The 15,422-nt window shown below is 29.8% G+C and overlaps 2 long non-coding RNA genes across 2 annotated transcripts; both read right to left on the bottom strand.

Annotated features, from left to right (window-relative positions):
- Positions 1–1,411: 1,411 nt before the first annotated feature.
- On the bottom strand, positions 1,412–3,691 carry LOC126878842 (uncharacterized). The gene is made up of 2 exons (XR_007695832.1): positions 3,572–3,691; positions 1,412–1,602 (listed from the first exon to the last, which is right to left on the bottom strand). It is a non-coding gene; the product is annotated as an uncharacterized LOC126878842 (long non-coding RNA).
- Positions 3,692–6,526: 2,835 nt separating this feature from the next.
- Positions 6,527–7,860, bottom strand: LOC126878834 (uncharacterized). The gene is made up of 2 exons (XR_007695823.1): positions 7,026–7,860; positions 6,527–6,969 (listed from the first exon to the last, which is right to left on the bottom strand). It is a non-coding gene; the product is annotated as an uncharacterized LOC126878834 (long non-coding RNA).
- Between the last annotated feature and the right edge of the window lie 7,562 nt (positions 7,861–15,422).

Here is a 15,422-nt window from a genome sequence, read left to right as displayed (position 1 = left end):
TTTTCCCGCTTCCGTATTTTTTGTCTTGTTTATTGTTATTGTTTATGTTCACTAATATGTTTTACATAATATTTCAATCAACGGTTTTCCTCATAGACATGTAAAGAAAGTTTCTCGTGGTTTTTCATAGTGACTGTTTTGCAAAAATACAATTAGTTTTTATTTTGAGATAACTAATAGCAGGATAACGAAGCAACAAACCTAAATAACATGTTTGGCTTTCCTTTATTTGGAGACATCAACTTTATTTCTTCGTGATACTGGTACCTTAAATCTCTACAGAATAGAATTTTGTCTCAAAATAGATTGGTGAATGTATCTACTTACACACTGTATGTTTCTTAGATGAATAAAACTTTTTTTCTACATAATTGTAGGTACATTTTGATTTTATATACTGTTTAACAACCCATACTTATAGTAAATATAATTTATTCATTAATATTCATTTTAAATATAATATTTTCTCCACTTGTTTAATAAACCTACCACTAATAACCCTAGTGGTTGATGCAGATAAAAAAAAGTTTGACCTTCACTGTGATTGTTTTTAATAAGTTATTTAAATTATTTGTAGTTTTTTTATAAAAATTTGTTTGAATTTAATCTTTTGATTAAAATTTAAAATGCTTATTCTTTTGCACATTATTTGTATTCTGAAAGCTTACCTATATAAAGATGTTTAATGCCTGGTTGCACCAACAGATCTTAAACTTTAGACGTGCCTTAAGCTCATATTGCGAAATATATGTACGTGTGGCATCATTGAGTCTTAGATGAGTTTTCAGCTTGGCACAATGGATTATTTAATTTATTTATTTATTTAGATAAGAATCGAAAATTATGGTGCAATGTGAGTGAAACTTAAAGCGGCCATATCTATGAGCTGAGCTGAGTTTAAGATTTGTTGGTGCTACCAGGCATAAGTTTAGTTAATAAAAATATATGATTTACTATTTTATTGGGAAAAAAGCCACAATTTAAGTGAAAAATGAAATTTATTGACGTTTTAACTTCCACTTCGGAAGCAGTTATCGAAATATAAAATATAAATTAATATAATAAATTTTAATTCAACTTATTAATGAGTACTAAAATATTAATTAAGATTTTGTATTTCAATAACGATTTCCGACTTGGAAGTTGAAACGTTAATAAATTTTATTTTTAACTAAATCGTGGATTATTTCACAATAAAATAGTATATTGCATACGATATCACAAAGAAGCAGCTTCAGAACAATATAAAAATATATGTAAATTAACTACAGAGGACAGTCTGACTTTTACAAAATTAACCTTAATTTTTGTGAAATATTTTTTCTCAAAAAATGCATTGTTTCTGCAGAAAAACCTCAGAATCCTCTTACTATTATCATTATAATTTTCAGGTTGAAATAAAAATCAATAATGGGTAAAACATAAACTTTATTTAAACTGAAGAAAACATAAAAACAAATATAATCCATGAACATTATAAAAATAACATAAAGACAAATCTTCATAACAAAGTTGTAGTACTTCTCTGTTACATCCAAAACATTTTCTTTCATAGGACTGAAAAAGCACACAGTATTGTCTTAACATTGTTTCATACCAAGACTAAAATAAGAACAAAGAATAAATCACAAATAAACCACAAATTTATGTAAATTGAAAAATAATGCAATTTTACTCTCTATGGCCAGTTTCACCAACAACAAATAAATCAGTGAATAGTTTGATAATTTAAAATTAAATTGACAAATTTTCTTTGTTATAGATATTTAACGTGAGATTAACTCGTCAATTCATTTGAAGAGTAAATATTTATTTGATAAATAAATAAAATAAGTACTATTTGACGTTAGAGAAACATAGTTGTGTCAGTTTTATCAGTTGAATAATTTTATTCATCGAATAAACTACTATTCATCTTTGGTGAAACTGGCCATTAGTCAATGAAGCTTTACAATTATTATTTCTAGTGCAAAAATAAGTAATAATATTAAACTACTTATAAAAATTATTATGAAACTTTAAATAAACATTTCTTTAAGATATTTGATCAATGCATCCATAAAACAAAAATTTTATGTTCAAAATACTTCATAATAAGATATAAAGCTTCACCGTCCAGCAAAGATAACTAAGAAGTGAAAGTAATCTTTGCCAGAATAGAAATGGAAAATGCTTTGATCTCTATTTTAAACAATCTGCTGCAAAAAAGTTTTACATTTGAGTTTCTCCACATCATGTGTTGCACCTCCTCATCTAGCATCGATGTTTAAAATTTTTAAGTCTGGATCACACACCTAAAAGATTGTAATTTTTTACTTATTCTTTATTTTGTTAGTCAAAGTTTTTTCAACACAAATATCAACAAATACTACAAATTTTTGTGATATTTGCAATATAATATATTATGTGATAATACATTATTTTTATAAATTGATTATTGGCAGCATATAGTACATAAAATAATATTACAAGTAAGTAGTGTTATATAACGAGTGTTACAATTTCTACATTTTTAGAAAGATAACTTTTCTATTAAGATAGTTATGTTCCCGTTCCGTTGGAGCAATTATAGCAACATGTGTGCAAACTATGGCCCCTACACAGCCAGGAAAGTTAAACTTCTGCATAAATTTTCTTTTAAAATTCTCTTTTTGAACGAATGTAGTAGGAAAGATAATCGACTCTTCACTTAGATGTTCAATTGTTAAATTTGTTACATCATTTAAACGGTTGCTAACAGTATTTTGGGCAATTGATATAGTAGTTATATATAGGCATAAAGTGAAACGTACGCCGATGTGTTTAGTATATTAGTATACAAAATGTATATACACATCAACGTTCATTTCACTTTATGTTTTGACTTAATTTGTTTGAAAATGAATCGCTACACGTGGGAAAAGTTATAGCGGACGAAAAATAACTGATAGCTCTGACCGACTACTCTTTGATAGGAACTTATTGCATAAAAATAAGTGAGGTAAAAATTTACAGTGAAGGCTCAACACTGCTTGGATGAACGGATTATCACATATTATGAGGTATAAGCCTCTCAAAAAAATAGTTCACCATGTCTGTTGTTAATATAAATAAATCTACAAACTCCTAAAGTAAATGCATCACTTTCCCTTCTCATTATTCTCCTCTATATTATACCTATTTATTTCGTTTCTTAATTGCTCATTTCTTTGTATATGAGCAGGAAGCATCTAAACGTCAAACTATATCAGTATTTAATATAAACATCAAAATATATTAATAATAATTAATAATTAAATAGTTCACTATGTCTGTTGTTGATATAAATAGATCTACAAACTCCTAAAGTAAATGCGTCACTTTCCCTTCTCATTATTCTCCTCTATATTATACCCATTTATTTCGTTTCTTAATTGCTCATTTCTTTGTATATGACCAAGTATCCGAGCAGGAAGCATCTGAACGTCGAACTATATCGGTATTTAATATAAACATCAAAATATATTAATAATAATTAATAAGTGATATGAACCTACAACTTATTAATGTGTTATTTTTCCTTTACAGTAACAGGAATTTATAGAAAAAATACCTTAATATAACAATGTTCCCTAGTCACAGGTAAAATCCAAAAATTTAGTGATTTCTAATAAAATAGTTCCAAACAACACAAGACAAAAATAAACAAATTGAAAATAATCACAAACAGTGTTCCCAGATCCCAGATGACTTTTGATGATCAGTAGGTGTCGCTTCAAAAGATCAGTAGATTTCAGTAGTGTCAAGTCGACTCAAAAATCTATCAGTTTATACATAGACAACTAGATGTCGCCCCGAAAAATCAGTAGAATTCGGTGGGAAGGCAAACCAGATGCCTCAAAAAATCGGTGGATTCAACCGATTTTTCGTTAAATTTACCAAATCCCTCTATTAAAATACGATGATTTTGAGTATTTCAGCAATTTTTAGTATTTCAGTAGGTTTAAGGGTGCCATCAGTAGACGAGGATCGAGATCAGTAGGTCTACTGATTTTTCAGTAGGTCTGGGAACACTGATCACAAATAATCTTTCTTTAGGTTAGCTTTTTGAATACAACCACCACAAAATAAAGACAACCACACGTCAAACAGCAATGGTTGCGTTCATCAAACAGAGAGCTTGGAATCGGATTGCAATCGGATTGGAAGCTCTTTTACTAGTGAACGGTGCGCTGAATTAATCGGATTGGAAGCGCTCGCCATTTTATTCAGCCTTAAATTTGTTATTGTGCTGTGATAGCTGAATCCCGCCAACTTTAAAATTAAGTTCAAAGTAAAATGGATAATTTAATTAAAATTGAATATAAATACAATAATTATTGTATGTAATTTATTGTAAATATTTGTAGTTCTTATTTTAGTATTATTAATATGTATTCTATATATAGTTATTATCTAAATTAAGTTAGAAATATTTGTGTTTTTTTATTTATATAGTTACTAGAAATATTAACACAATATCTGTATAGTAGGTACCTACCTCATTTATTTTCCAACAATCCAGTTTTTGATTGATTCACAAATCTTATAAAAATTGGTATTGATTGCATACCAACTATTTGTAATTAATATTTACCTACAATAAAATTAAATTTAATATAGGTAGGTAGGTACCTATACAATAATACTCCATATTAGTTATTTTCAATAATATTTCCAATTTTTTATTCTTCTTCACCCACCGTTATGTTATTAATTTCTTTATTTAGCATACCTACTCAATATTGCATTTATCCAGAACATTATTGCCTTCTATATTATAAAATTGTGTAAAACACAATGTTCGTTAATCGAATATTTTCTGTATCAAATTTTAATCCTCTAAATTTGCATTTTATTAGTTCAAACCTTTCTACAGCTGACCGAATCTTTAATTTATTATCAAAATTTTCTTGTTCTTGTAGTAAACGTTTATTATTCTGGTAAGATTTCATTAAGTTAAGTATCTAGATATGCCGAATTTTGAATGAGATTTATATTCGCTGGTAAAATGGAATCTGCTCGAGTTAAATAGTTAATAGGCCTGGATCCTGCATACCAAAAGAAAGTTTATTAATAGCAAGCTGAAAATTTGTTATTAGCTTAACAGTGTCTAGTCGGACAAACTTTGATGTTTTAATTTAAAACAAACACTGGAACGGGAAGTTTTAATTGTTGAACAGGTTACAGGTTTCGAACGTCAGACTACAAAAACGTCTCATGTGTTGTGTCGGACAGAACTTCCAATTGATTTGCTACTCTTTCATTAGCATGCAAAATTAGACTGCTATTTATCACCAATATAATTCCTATCCTCTGACATGTTCTACGTGTCGGAATTATTAAAATGCCCAACATAGAGAGAGACATACTTTATTGATACAATGTACCAAAAGGCCATCGACCAAAGTCTTTCAGCCAACTGCCCAACATATTTTTCGGACAAAAATTTTTTCATATATTATAATATACAAAGTTTGCTATTGAATAAACTTAAAAACAACCTGCTAGTTTTCACAATCATAAACTTGTCAGGATGGCACGTTCCACAATTAAGGCTTCCCCTGTTCCAGTGTTTCTATACATCAAAGTGTGTCCAACTAGACACCGTTAAGCTATTAACAAATTTGAGCTTGCTATTAATCAACTTTTTTTTGGTATGCGGGATCCAGGCCTAGGTACGAAATTTTTAAAAGTAGATGTTTTAAAAAAAATTTAATTATACAGTTTAAACAGCTTTTTCAAAACTATTTACAATCATATTATTTGTTGTCATTTCATGGAATTAGGCATAATCCAAATTTAATATAAGTACTATGAAAAAAGAACTAGAGGGAGATATAATCTATTTTTTAATACGATTCTTTGATCACAACCAACTAACTCTTGAGATAAACTGGGAATGCAGTAGACATCCCTTTATGATGCTCATACAGAAGCACATTTCCAAGCAATCTTACATTACAAAGTTGTTGCTGGCATCCTATAAAGGGAAAAAATAATTATTTTGCATGGTTAGGTTATCTTGAAGCTGTATTCGATAAAAAATTCTGAAACGAGAAAGCTCACTTTAATACTTATCCAGGCAAGACATTTTACTTCCATATAAAAGACATGGCATTTCGGGCCTATTGAGCCCCACTTGCCCGGATAAGGGTTAAAACAGTAAAAGAAAACGCAGCAGCATAAGGTACTGTTGGTTGGGAGCACTCTGAAGACCACCATGTGTTCGTTGTTCTCTGATAATACCATCAATACAGATAGAATTATTTCTACGAGTATGGCTATGTCCAACGAAATAAGGATTGAGAGACCTTTTAGATGCTCTCAGTGAAACAAATGCAATTTTAGAGCCACAACCAAATACTAGGAACGCTAAGGAAGAAATTCCTCTTATTAAAAAAAGAATGGAGGGACAATTCTTGTTAACAAATTCTGCTTAACAATGGAGGAGGAAGATATATGAAAGGTTGTGTTATATATACAATACATTTAGTTTTTATCTAAGCATGAAAATAAATATTATGACCACATTTGTACTACATTTATTTTCAAACAAACCAGTTTTTTATTGATTCACAAAAAATGTTTATTGATTACGATTTACAATTAACCCATTCGCAGATACGACTAATATGCATGTACTTACAAAGGGAAATTACTGTCTGCATATGAAGATGTGTCCACAAATGTGTTAATACAATATTTACAATAAAATTATATTATAGAATATTTACAATAAAATTAAACTCAATATACACATTGATATTCAAGATTAGTTATTTCCAATTTTTTGTAATTCTATATTATTTGGGTGAAAATCTTATGTCCAGAGCTCTTTGGCAAACCAAACGTATCCCCAGCAACAAATTCTCTGGTTTACTTAGCATCCACATCATAAACATTAATTTTTTCCAATAGAATTATTCTGTTTTCAAATTGGTGGATATGACCAATACAATTAAATAGTTCCTGGAAATATAACAATATAATATACATGATGTTATTAATTTGTTATACAATTTTACCTGGAAAGTAGTTCTGGACATATGAAAATGTTCTCTAAATTGGATATTGAATTATGGTTTATATATATTTAATTTCATCTCATCCTTCTGGAATAATTTGAGGTAGGTACATCTGCTAAATGTATAACGGCATTTGCTAATTTCGTCCCCAAACAAAAGTTCTTCAAGAATATTATCCATTTTAGTTTAGACAGTTTCAGTTTTATTTAAAAACAAAACTGTCTAGGTTATAAATTATATAAACAAAGAATAAAACATAGAGTTATATATTAGCATAGAGAGAGTGTCATTCAGAGCGAAGTGACGACACCATCTTTTTTATTTGGATTAGTGCTGTTTCACTCTTACGCATAGTAAAGCTGCTACAGTTGTCCTCCTCTTCCGTGCCTATATTCACACTGAATGTCATCATAGATTTTCGATACAATGTGTTAGAAAGAGATGCAGCAAACCAGTCCATGAGATCTTGTCGTCAGGAAGCGCGGAAGGTAGGTTCCCTCTATGTTAATATATACCTCTATGGAATAAAAACATAAACAAATGGAACACAGAACACTCTCAATCGAATGTCAAACGTCAGTCGTTCACTAGTAAAAAAACTGTCAGCGTTTCAGCGCAAATTAATCGGATTGCACTCGGATTATTCTGGTGAACGCGACCAATATTTTTAAGAAGAAGAAGCGATATTTTAACACGGCTAGTAGAATATCCGAACATTGCCGAGCACCGATTCTACTTTCCCAAGCGTGTTAACGTGATACCAAAATTGTCGATTGTAGAATTATTTTTGTGACGTCAGCATTCTACCATTCTACTGATCGTGATCCCACCACAGGACTCAGATAATGACATTTTCTTCTTTTTTTTTGTTAGGATATAGCTGACAAATGGTAATGGCAGTTTCTTCGTTTTCTGTTGACATTGACAGCTGACAAATGGTAATGACAGTTTTTCTTTTTTTTTGTTGACATCAACAGCTGACAGTGACATTTTCTTCTTTTTTGTTGACACTGACAGCTGACAATGACAGTTTTTTTGTTGACATTGGCAGCTGACACTGACATTTTCTTTTTTTGTTGACATTGACAGCTGACAAATGGTAATGGCTGTTTCTTCGTTTTTTGTTGACATTGACAGCTGACAAAGGGTAATGACAGTTTCTTCTTTCTACTTTTTTGTTCATTGACAGTTTCTTCTTTTTTTGTTGACATTGACAGCTGACAATGACAGTTTTTTTATTAACATTAACAGCTGACAATGCCATTTTCTTCTTTTTTTGTTGACATTGGCAGCTGACAAATGGTAGCCGGTAATGGAAGTTTCTTCGTTTTTTGTTGACATTGACAGCTGACAAATGGTAATGACAGTTTCTTCTTTTTTTGTTGACATTGACAGCTGACAGTGACATTTTCTACTTTTTTTGTTGACATTGACAGCTGACAACGACAGTTATTTTGTTGATATTGACAGCTGACAAATGGTAATGACAGTTTTTTTTTTGTTAACATTGACAGCTGACAATGACATTTTCTTCTTTTTTGTTGACATTGACAGCTGACAAATGGTAATGACAGTTTCTTCTTTTTTTGTTGGCGTTGACAGTGGCATTTTCTACTTTTTTTGTTGACATTGACAGTTGACAATGACAGTTTTTTTGTTGACATTGACAGCTGACAATGACATTTTCTTCTTTTTTGTTGACATTGACAGCTGACAAATGGTAATGGCAGTTTCTTAGTTTTTTGTTGACATTGACAGCTGACAAATGGTAATGACAGTTTCTTCTTTTTTTGTTGACATTGACAGCTGCTAATGACATTTTCTTCTTTTTGTTGTTATTGACAGCTGACAATAATATTTACTTCTTTTTTTGTTGACATTGACAGCTGACAATGACATTTTCTTCTTTTTTGTTGAGATTGACAGCTGACAATGACAATTTCTTCTTTTTTGTTAACATTGACAGATGACAATGTCAATTTCTTCTTGTTTCTGTTCTATCATACACGGAATAGTAAACAATTATATGTTTATAATATTAAAATAATTAAAATCAGCTAATCACTTTCGTCACAACAAAATGCCATTATCAGAGCTTCGTCTCATAGACATAAAAACCACATAGAAGATTGGGCATTTTACAGTCCGAGAAGACAACATATTGTAACCAAAATTTAATCTAATCAAAGCTTAATCCAAACAAAACTTAATCTAACCTAACATGAACAAAACTAATTAAGATGAAACATAATAGTGGGTGTACTTCTCCTACGGAGGAATACACATAGACATCCTACGAACGCCTGTAGGTAACAATACACAGATCCCAGGTCTGGGGTCGTGCAGACCCCAGATTCTGGATACTTGCTGTGATCCACAGTTTTTCAAATTGGAATAACCTTTCCACTGGTCAGTCCAAATCTCACTACCTTCCCGGACGTGTTTTTTTTATAATTCCCACTAATACCTCGCCTGTTCTATTCTCCACATATGTAACATACCCCCTTTATTAATTAAAAAACAAATTTTCAAATTTCAAAGATATTTTGATTTATTTAAATTACATCAATATTTGAAACAGAAAACCCTACGATAAAAATTGGCAACCTAGCACAGTCGCTGTCGAATGTCGATCTAAATGTCATAAACATTTTGTGATTTTGTGAACTTGATTGCAAAAATCAAAAATGTTGACAGAGAGAATTTAAAATTTTGTTGGATTATTTTCAATTTCAATTTTCAATATAATCCAGTATTCTAATAAAAAATAATGAACTATACCGCACTAATATGGATTAATAAGATATAAATAAAAGGTCAGTACCTACAAATATAAAATATACACTTCTATTTGGTGAAAATATGTCTGAAATTAGTAAGGTTATGTATGGAAAAAACCAATTTTCAAAGTTGATTTTTATTTAAATGAATAGGTAATCCGCAAATTTTTTTTGGGAAAATAGCTTAAAACAATGTATATTTTCATATTTTCCAAAAAATTTTTCCCTATGCGAATGAGTACTAACGGCTCCGGCACCTAAATATTTTTACTTTAATCCACAGAGACATAAGATAAAAAAGAACTTTGTTGGTAGGTAGGTATATGACAAATATTTTGTGTTTTATGGACCTCGATAACTAAAATCTCTGTTTCCTGCAGTGGGTTCAGTGGACTTTTTAAATTAATAACTATGTCCAAAAATGTACCCTTAAAATGGTGGTCAATAAATTTTAATAATTATTGTAAAAAATTAACATACAACCAAATTTTTAAATTACATTCATGTGGTGTTTACAACAAATCAAAATTGCTTTCTTTTATGAGTTAATTTCTCAAAAACTATGATGTGATTAATTACTGCATTCTACTAAAAGTAATGTTAATTCAATATTTTTCAGTAATTAATATTATTTTTTTCTTAGTTGCAAAATGCTATTTGTGTATTCTTAGAAATACTTTTACAAATTTAATAAGAAAATCACTTTACATTTTGAGTTAGTTCAACTCCCTAACCTCGATATTCACTCTCTATATGCATTGTATTAAAGAACTTGGAATTACAGAGAAGTGATATAGACTAATCATCATCATCATCAGCCCCTCTAGATCCACTGCTGGACATAGGCCTCCCATGTTTGTAGACAAGTAGACTAATAGAATAACAAGTATAGTGTAAGTAGGTAGGTTAACACCTTGGCTACCGTGTGAGATGCCAGCATTTCACACAAAATATTGACTGTAATACCGTGTGAGACGCTGGCTTCCATTGTTATTAAATGATTTAAAATGCTCTAAAGCGAGAGTTTTTAGTTTCTCATATTGGTTTCAAAATAAGGATAAAATGGTACAAAATTACAGGTTATTAGTTTAAGTGATCGCTAACCAAGGTGTTAAACATTAATAAAGGTATGGTAGTTATATTGTATGTAGGTACAGTTGAGTCCATGGTTCTCATTAATACCTGGAGAGATAAAACACATACTTGTTACTTAGCACCATTGTGTTCCACACATGACACTAAAGACAAACCAGCTACTGCCTGTTATTAAGTAAACATACATGTTATTTTTATGAACTTTCTAGATTCAGTACATCGAAAAAATAGAGGTGCAAAAAAGACGCTTGGGGACATTTTCAGATTTAAGTACAATTTGCAACATTTCTGGTTTGTTTATTGTTTGTTTTTCACAACTAATTTTATTTTGGTATTAATTTACATACAAAGTTCACCTCATTCACACAGATTGTCATAACCACTTTCTGCCAATGGACTCAACTGTAAAATTAGTTTATCATTTTATAGTGTAAATACAAATAAAAAACTAGTATTGTAACAAAAGTCAGTGGTAGGTTAAATATCAATAAAGGTTCTGTTTAGTTACAATTTATAGTGGTTATATTGTATGTAGGTAATATTAGTTTATCATTTTGCAATGTCAAATTCTAAATCCAAACCCAGTAAATATGTTCACGGATGTTTATCTTCCTATTGTAATAACAAGTATTTTCATCCTGTCACAGACCCAGAGTATACAAATAAAAAGTTTTTTAGATTTCCAGATAAAGATTTAAAAAGATGTCATGACTGGTTTGAAATTATTGGTATTGGATTTACTGAAACTAGGTGTTATTTATGTGAAGATCATTTTGAGGAAACACAATTTACAAGCAGTTTAAAAACAAAACTATTAAATAATGCAGTGCCCTCCAAAATAATTCACATATCCACTGTCCATGATCAACTTTTGCCTATACCTGCACATTCTTCTGATGAAATCTCTTTTTCAAATGTACACATTTTTAGTAACAAAGAAATAGTTCCTCCAAAATTATCCTCCATTAATAACCCAGTCAAGAATAAACGCTCAATTTCCAGTCAGCATGATAATGAGTATACTATTACACCTAATTTAGACCTAAACACCTAAACATGTTACACCTAAACATTAGAAAAAAAGCCGCAACTCGATAAAACTGCCTTGTCGAAAAAACACTAAGAGCCGAAAAAGTTTTAAAAATATTGAATTTAACTAATGGTATCACCATAATAATTTGATTGGAACGTACACAAGAGTTTGGGGGGGTTTAAGGGAACAAAACCCCATAAAATTTTTATGGGGTACACAAATTTCACTATAATTTTTCTTTAAGATATTCCTGCCATAAAAATGCCACATGTCCATTTTCAATAAAAAATCTCTAATAGCTTTCAATATATTCGAAAAAATCGATTTTCATTTTGTAACTTCAAAGGGCTGTAACTTTTTATGTCTATATTTGTAATAAGGTAAGTTAGGTTCATTCAAACTATTTTTGGTCAAAGAATAGGTGATTTAGTTTATGACCTGTATTTTTGTTACACTCTGTATATATGTATCCTATTTTTCTAAAAAGTTCTGAGGGAAATGTAGAATAACTTATAAGCTTTTTTTAGGCTACTAGACAAATTTGTAATATATATCTGCATTTTGTAAAAGATAAGATAATTAAAGAATAAAGAGTGGGGACATGCATGCATTTTGTGTTGATCTGTGTTTTACATCATTATTTCAAAACAATTTTACTGCACAGATTTTCTTATTTTGTTTTATCAGCACTCCATACATGCATGCGGTAAGTGGGGGGTCCCCGTGAGGATTAATAAAAATATAATATATGTAGTTTTTTTCCCAGTGTTTATATTATTTTCTATTTTTCTGAAAGTTCTGAACAAAAATATTTTTCTTTAGATATTTTTAGGCTACTAATCAAACTAGTAATATCCCACATAACAATTTCATGTTCTTAGTAGATTCATAGAACATACTTTTCAGAAAAAGTATATACTGAGAATGTGCGTAATTACCATTGCGAATGTGCAAAGCAGATACTGAGTATATACTACATTACAGTACTTAAACGTTCTATGTATATACTTAGAATGTACTACCGCACTTCTTTTCAGTATATACCAAGAATGTTCTTTTTAGAACATTCCAAGGACGTGCTATAAACCTTCTATGTGTATACTTAGAACATACTACAGCACATCTTTTCAGTTTATACCAAGAAGGTACTTTTTAGAATATTCCAAGGAAGTGCTATAAACCTTCTATTTATATACTAAGAACGTACTACCGCACATCTTTGTATGGGAAGAATATTATATTTTTAAGAATATTCTAAGAAAGTGCTATCAAGTGCTATATTGCTTAGAAGTATGTTTTCAGCATCACCTAATCTCATCTTAGGTTCTACTGGTTCTACCAAATATCTATTTACATATTTTAATTGCAAATGAGAATGTACCTAGTTAGTACCTACATTCTACAATATTACTTAAAAAGTAAGTACATATTTATAAATTTTAGTTATTTATATAAATCATTATATAATATTTAGCTAAACTAAACTATGCATAATAAGTAACTAAAATTTATATAATACTTATACAGTACGTAAATCGTTCAGCTGGACATAGGGAACATACATTGTATATATTTAGCTACATAAATACATACATTGAATTATATTGAGGTAATTGTGGCAACTGAGCTCTCTCGACGACAATTTGGTTGTTAGCATTAAGAGGCATTAACCTCAAAATTGACAACTCATTTCGACTGATACAAATAAACGTCAAAATAGGACGATGCAGTAGCTAAATATTTTTGGCCTAAGGGAATGGGAAAACTGTTTAGTTTTGGAATTAGTTTTTAAATAAAAAATATTTTAAAAATTAAAGTAAAATTATTAACATCATAAACTTTGATTTTGATTTATTTATGGAGAGCCTTGTTTCAAAACTCACTCATTCTATTTGTTCTAACAGATCTATTGCACCAAAAACTTCATACTCGAACAGAAGCTTCAACTAACACAGGTTAGCGCAGTTGCTACAATTCTCTCAATGTATATTCCCTATGTGCAGCTGAACGATTTACGTACTGTATGTACTTACCTATTTGAGTAATATTGAGTTATCAAAATAGATTATATGTATTTTGAAGCACCGCAAACAAAATAAACAGATTATGTATGTTCTTTAGTCCTAGTCCTACTACTACATCATTCGCCTTCATCCTTAACACTGCATAGATCGAGATCCTTAGATGATACAAATAATAAATAATGCCTGTTTTCTTTTTCATATTTTACGGTTTTTTCCTATCCCTGATCCATTCAGGTAAGAATAGAAATGGTCAGAATATGATGGGGGGGGGGGGGGTTATGAATGTATTGTGGAATAACAAAATCGGTGTTGCCAAACGGAGAGAAATTTCCCATTTTGCGGGAATTTTCAACATAAAAGGTGATAAAGGGAAAAAGTTAACTCAAAAGGGAATTATTGTTCCAGTCCAAATTGTAAAATATTAAGAAAAAATCAAAATATTTGAAAATAATTCAACATATCTTCTCAGATTTTGTAAACAGGAGGGAAGTTTTTTTTTATAAAAGTGGGAATTTTTAAGGTAAGTTGACGGAAAAAGCTTACTCGACGGTTGGCAACGCCAAAGCCTTTGGTTGCTTTGGTTGTGCAGTTTGGCACGTTTTGGTTCTGCGAAATGGCCTATTGAATTGAATGTACCTAAATTCAAATTCCAAGGATGTAAAAATACTAATGATTCATGATAAACTCGAAATGGTAAAGTCATTTCAATTATGAAAACGAATTTTTAATAGTATCTATGTAAACGTTAATACAATTAATGTTTAAACTTTTTTACCCTACAACAATTTTGAAATGAAATTCGTCCAATACTACCTACATACATAAATTTTATTAATTATGTATTCTAAAAAATAACGAAGTTGATAATCTATAAGGCTAATATTATACTTCCTATACATACAAATTATTTTTAAGATATTTTAAAAGTATCTACTTATAAGTATGTGTTAAGAATGTACTTATAAGTATGTGTTAAGAATATTCGATAAAGGTATATTCTAAGAATAAACTTTTACGAATATTCCGAGATCCTACGTACACGAATATACTTAGTATATTCGGTACGAGAATATACTCTGAAGTATATGCAAAGAACATGAAATTTAGAATGTTTTTTAAGGTAGATGCTATGCTTGTACTACACATATACTAAAAAGAATATACTCCGACGAATGTTGGTAGTATATGCTTAGAACATGATGCGAACATCATTGTTATGTGGGATCTGCATTTTGTAAAATATAAGATGAATAAAGAGGTCGCCGTGAAGATTAATAAAAATAAAATTGTGTAGTTTTTTTCCCAGTGTTTATTCCCATGTTTTACGAAGATCTATTTACAAAACCAACATAACTGTATTTTTAATATTTTTTCTGTAATTTTATTGTGTAAAAATATAATTTCTATGAAAAAATTTAAAATTTTATTATTTATGACATAAATAAAATAATGTGTAAATAATATT

This window comes from Diabrotica virgifera, chromosome 1 (genome assembly GCF_917563875.1).
Source record: "Diabrotica virgifera virgifera chromosome 1, PGI_DIABVI_V3a".
Taxonomy (NCBI): Eukaryota; Metazoa; Arthropoda; class Insecta; order Coleoptera; family Chrysomelidae; genus Diabrotica; species Diabrotica virgifera.
The sequence above is the reverse complement of the archived record's forward strand: the minus strand, read 5'-3'. Positions and strand labels throughout refer to the sequence as shown.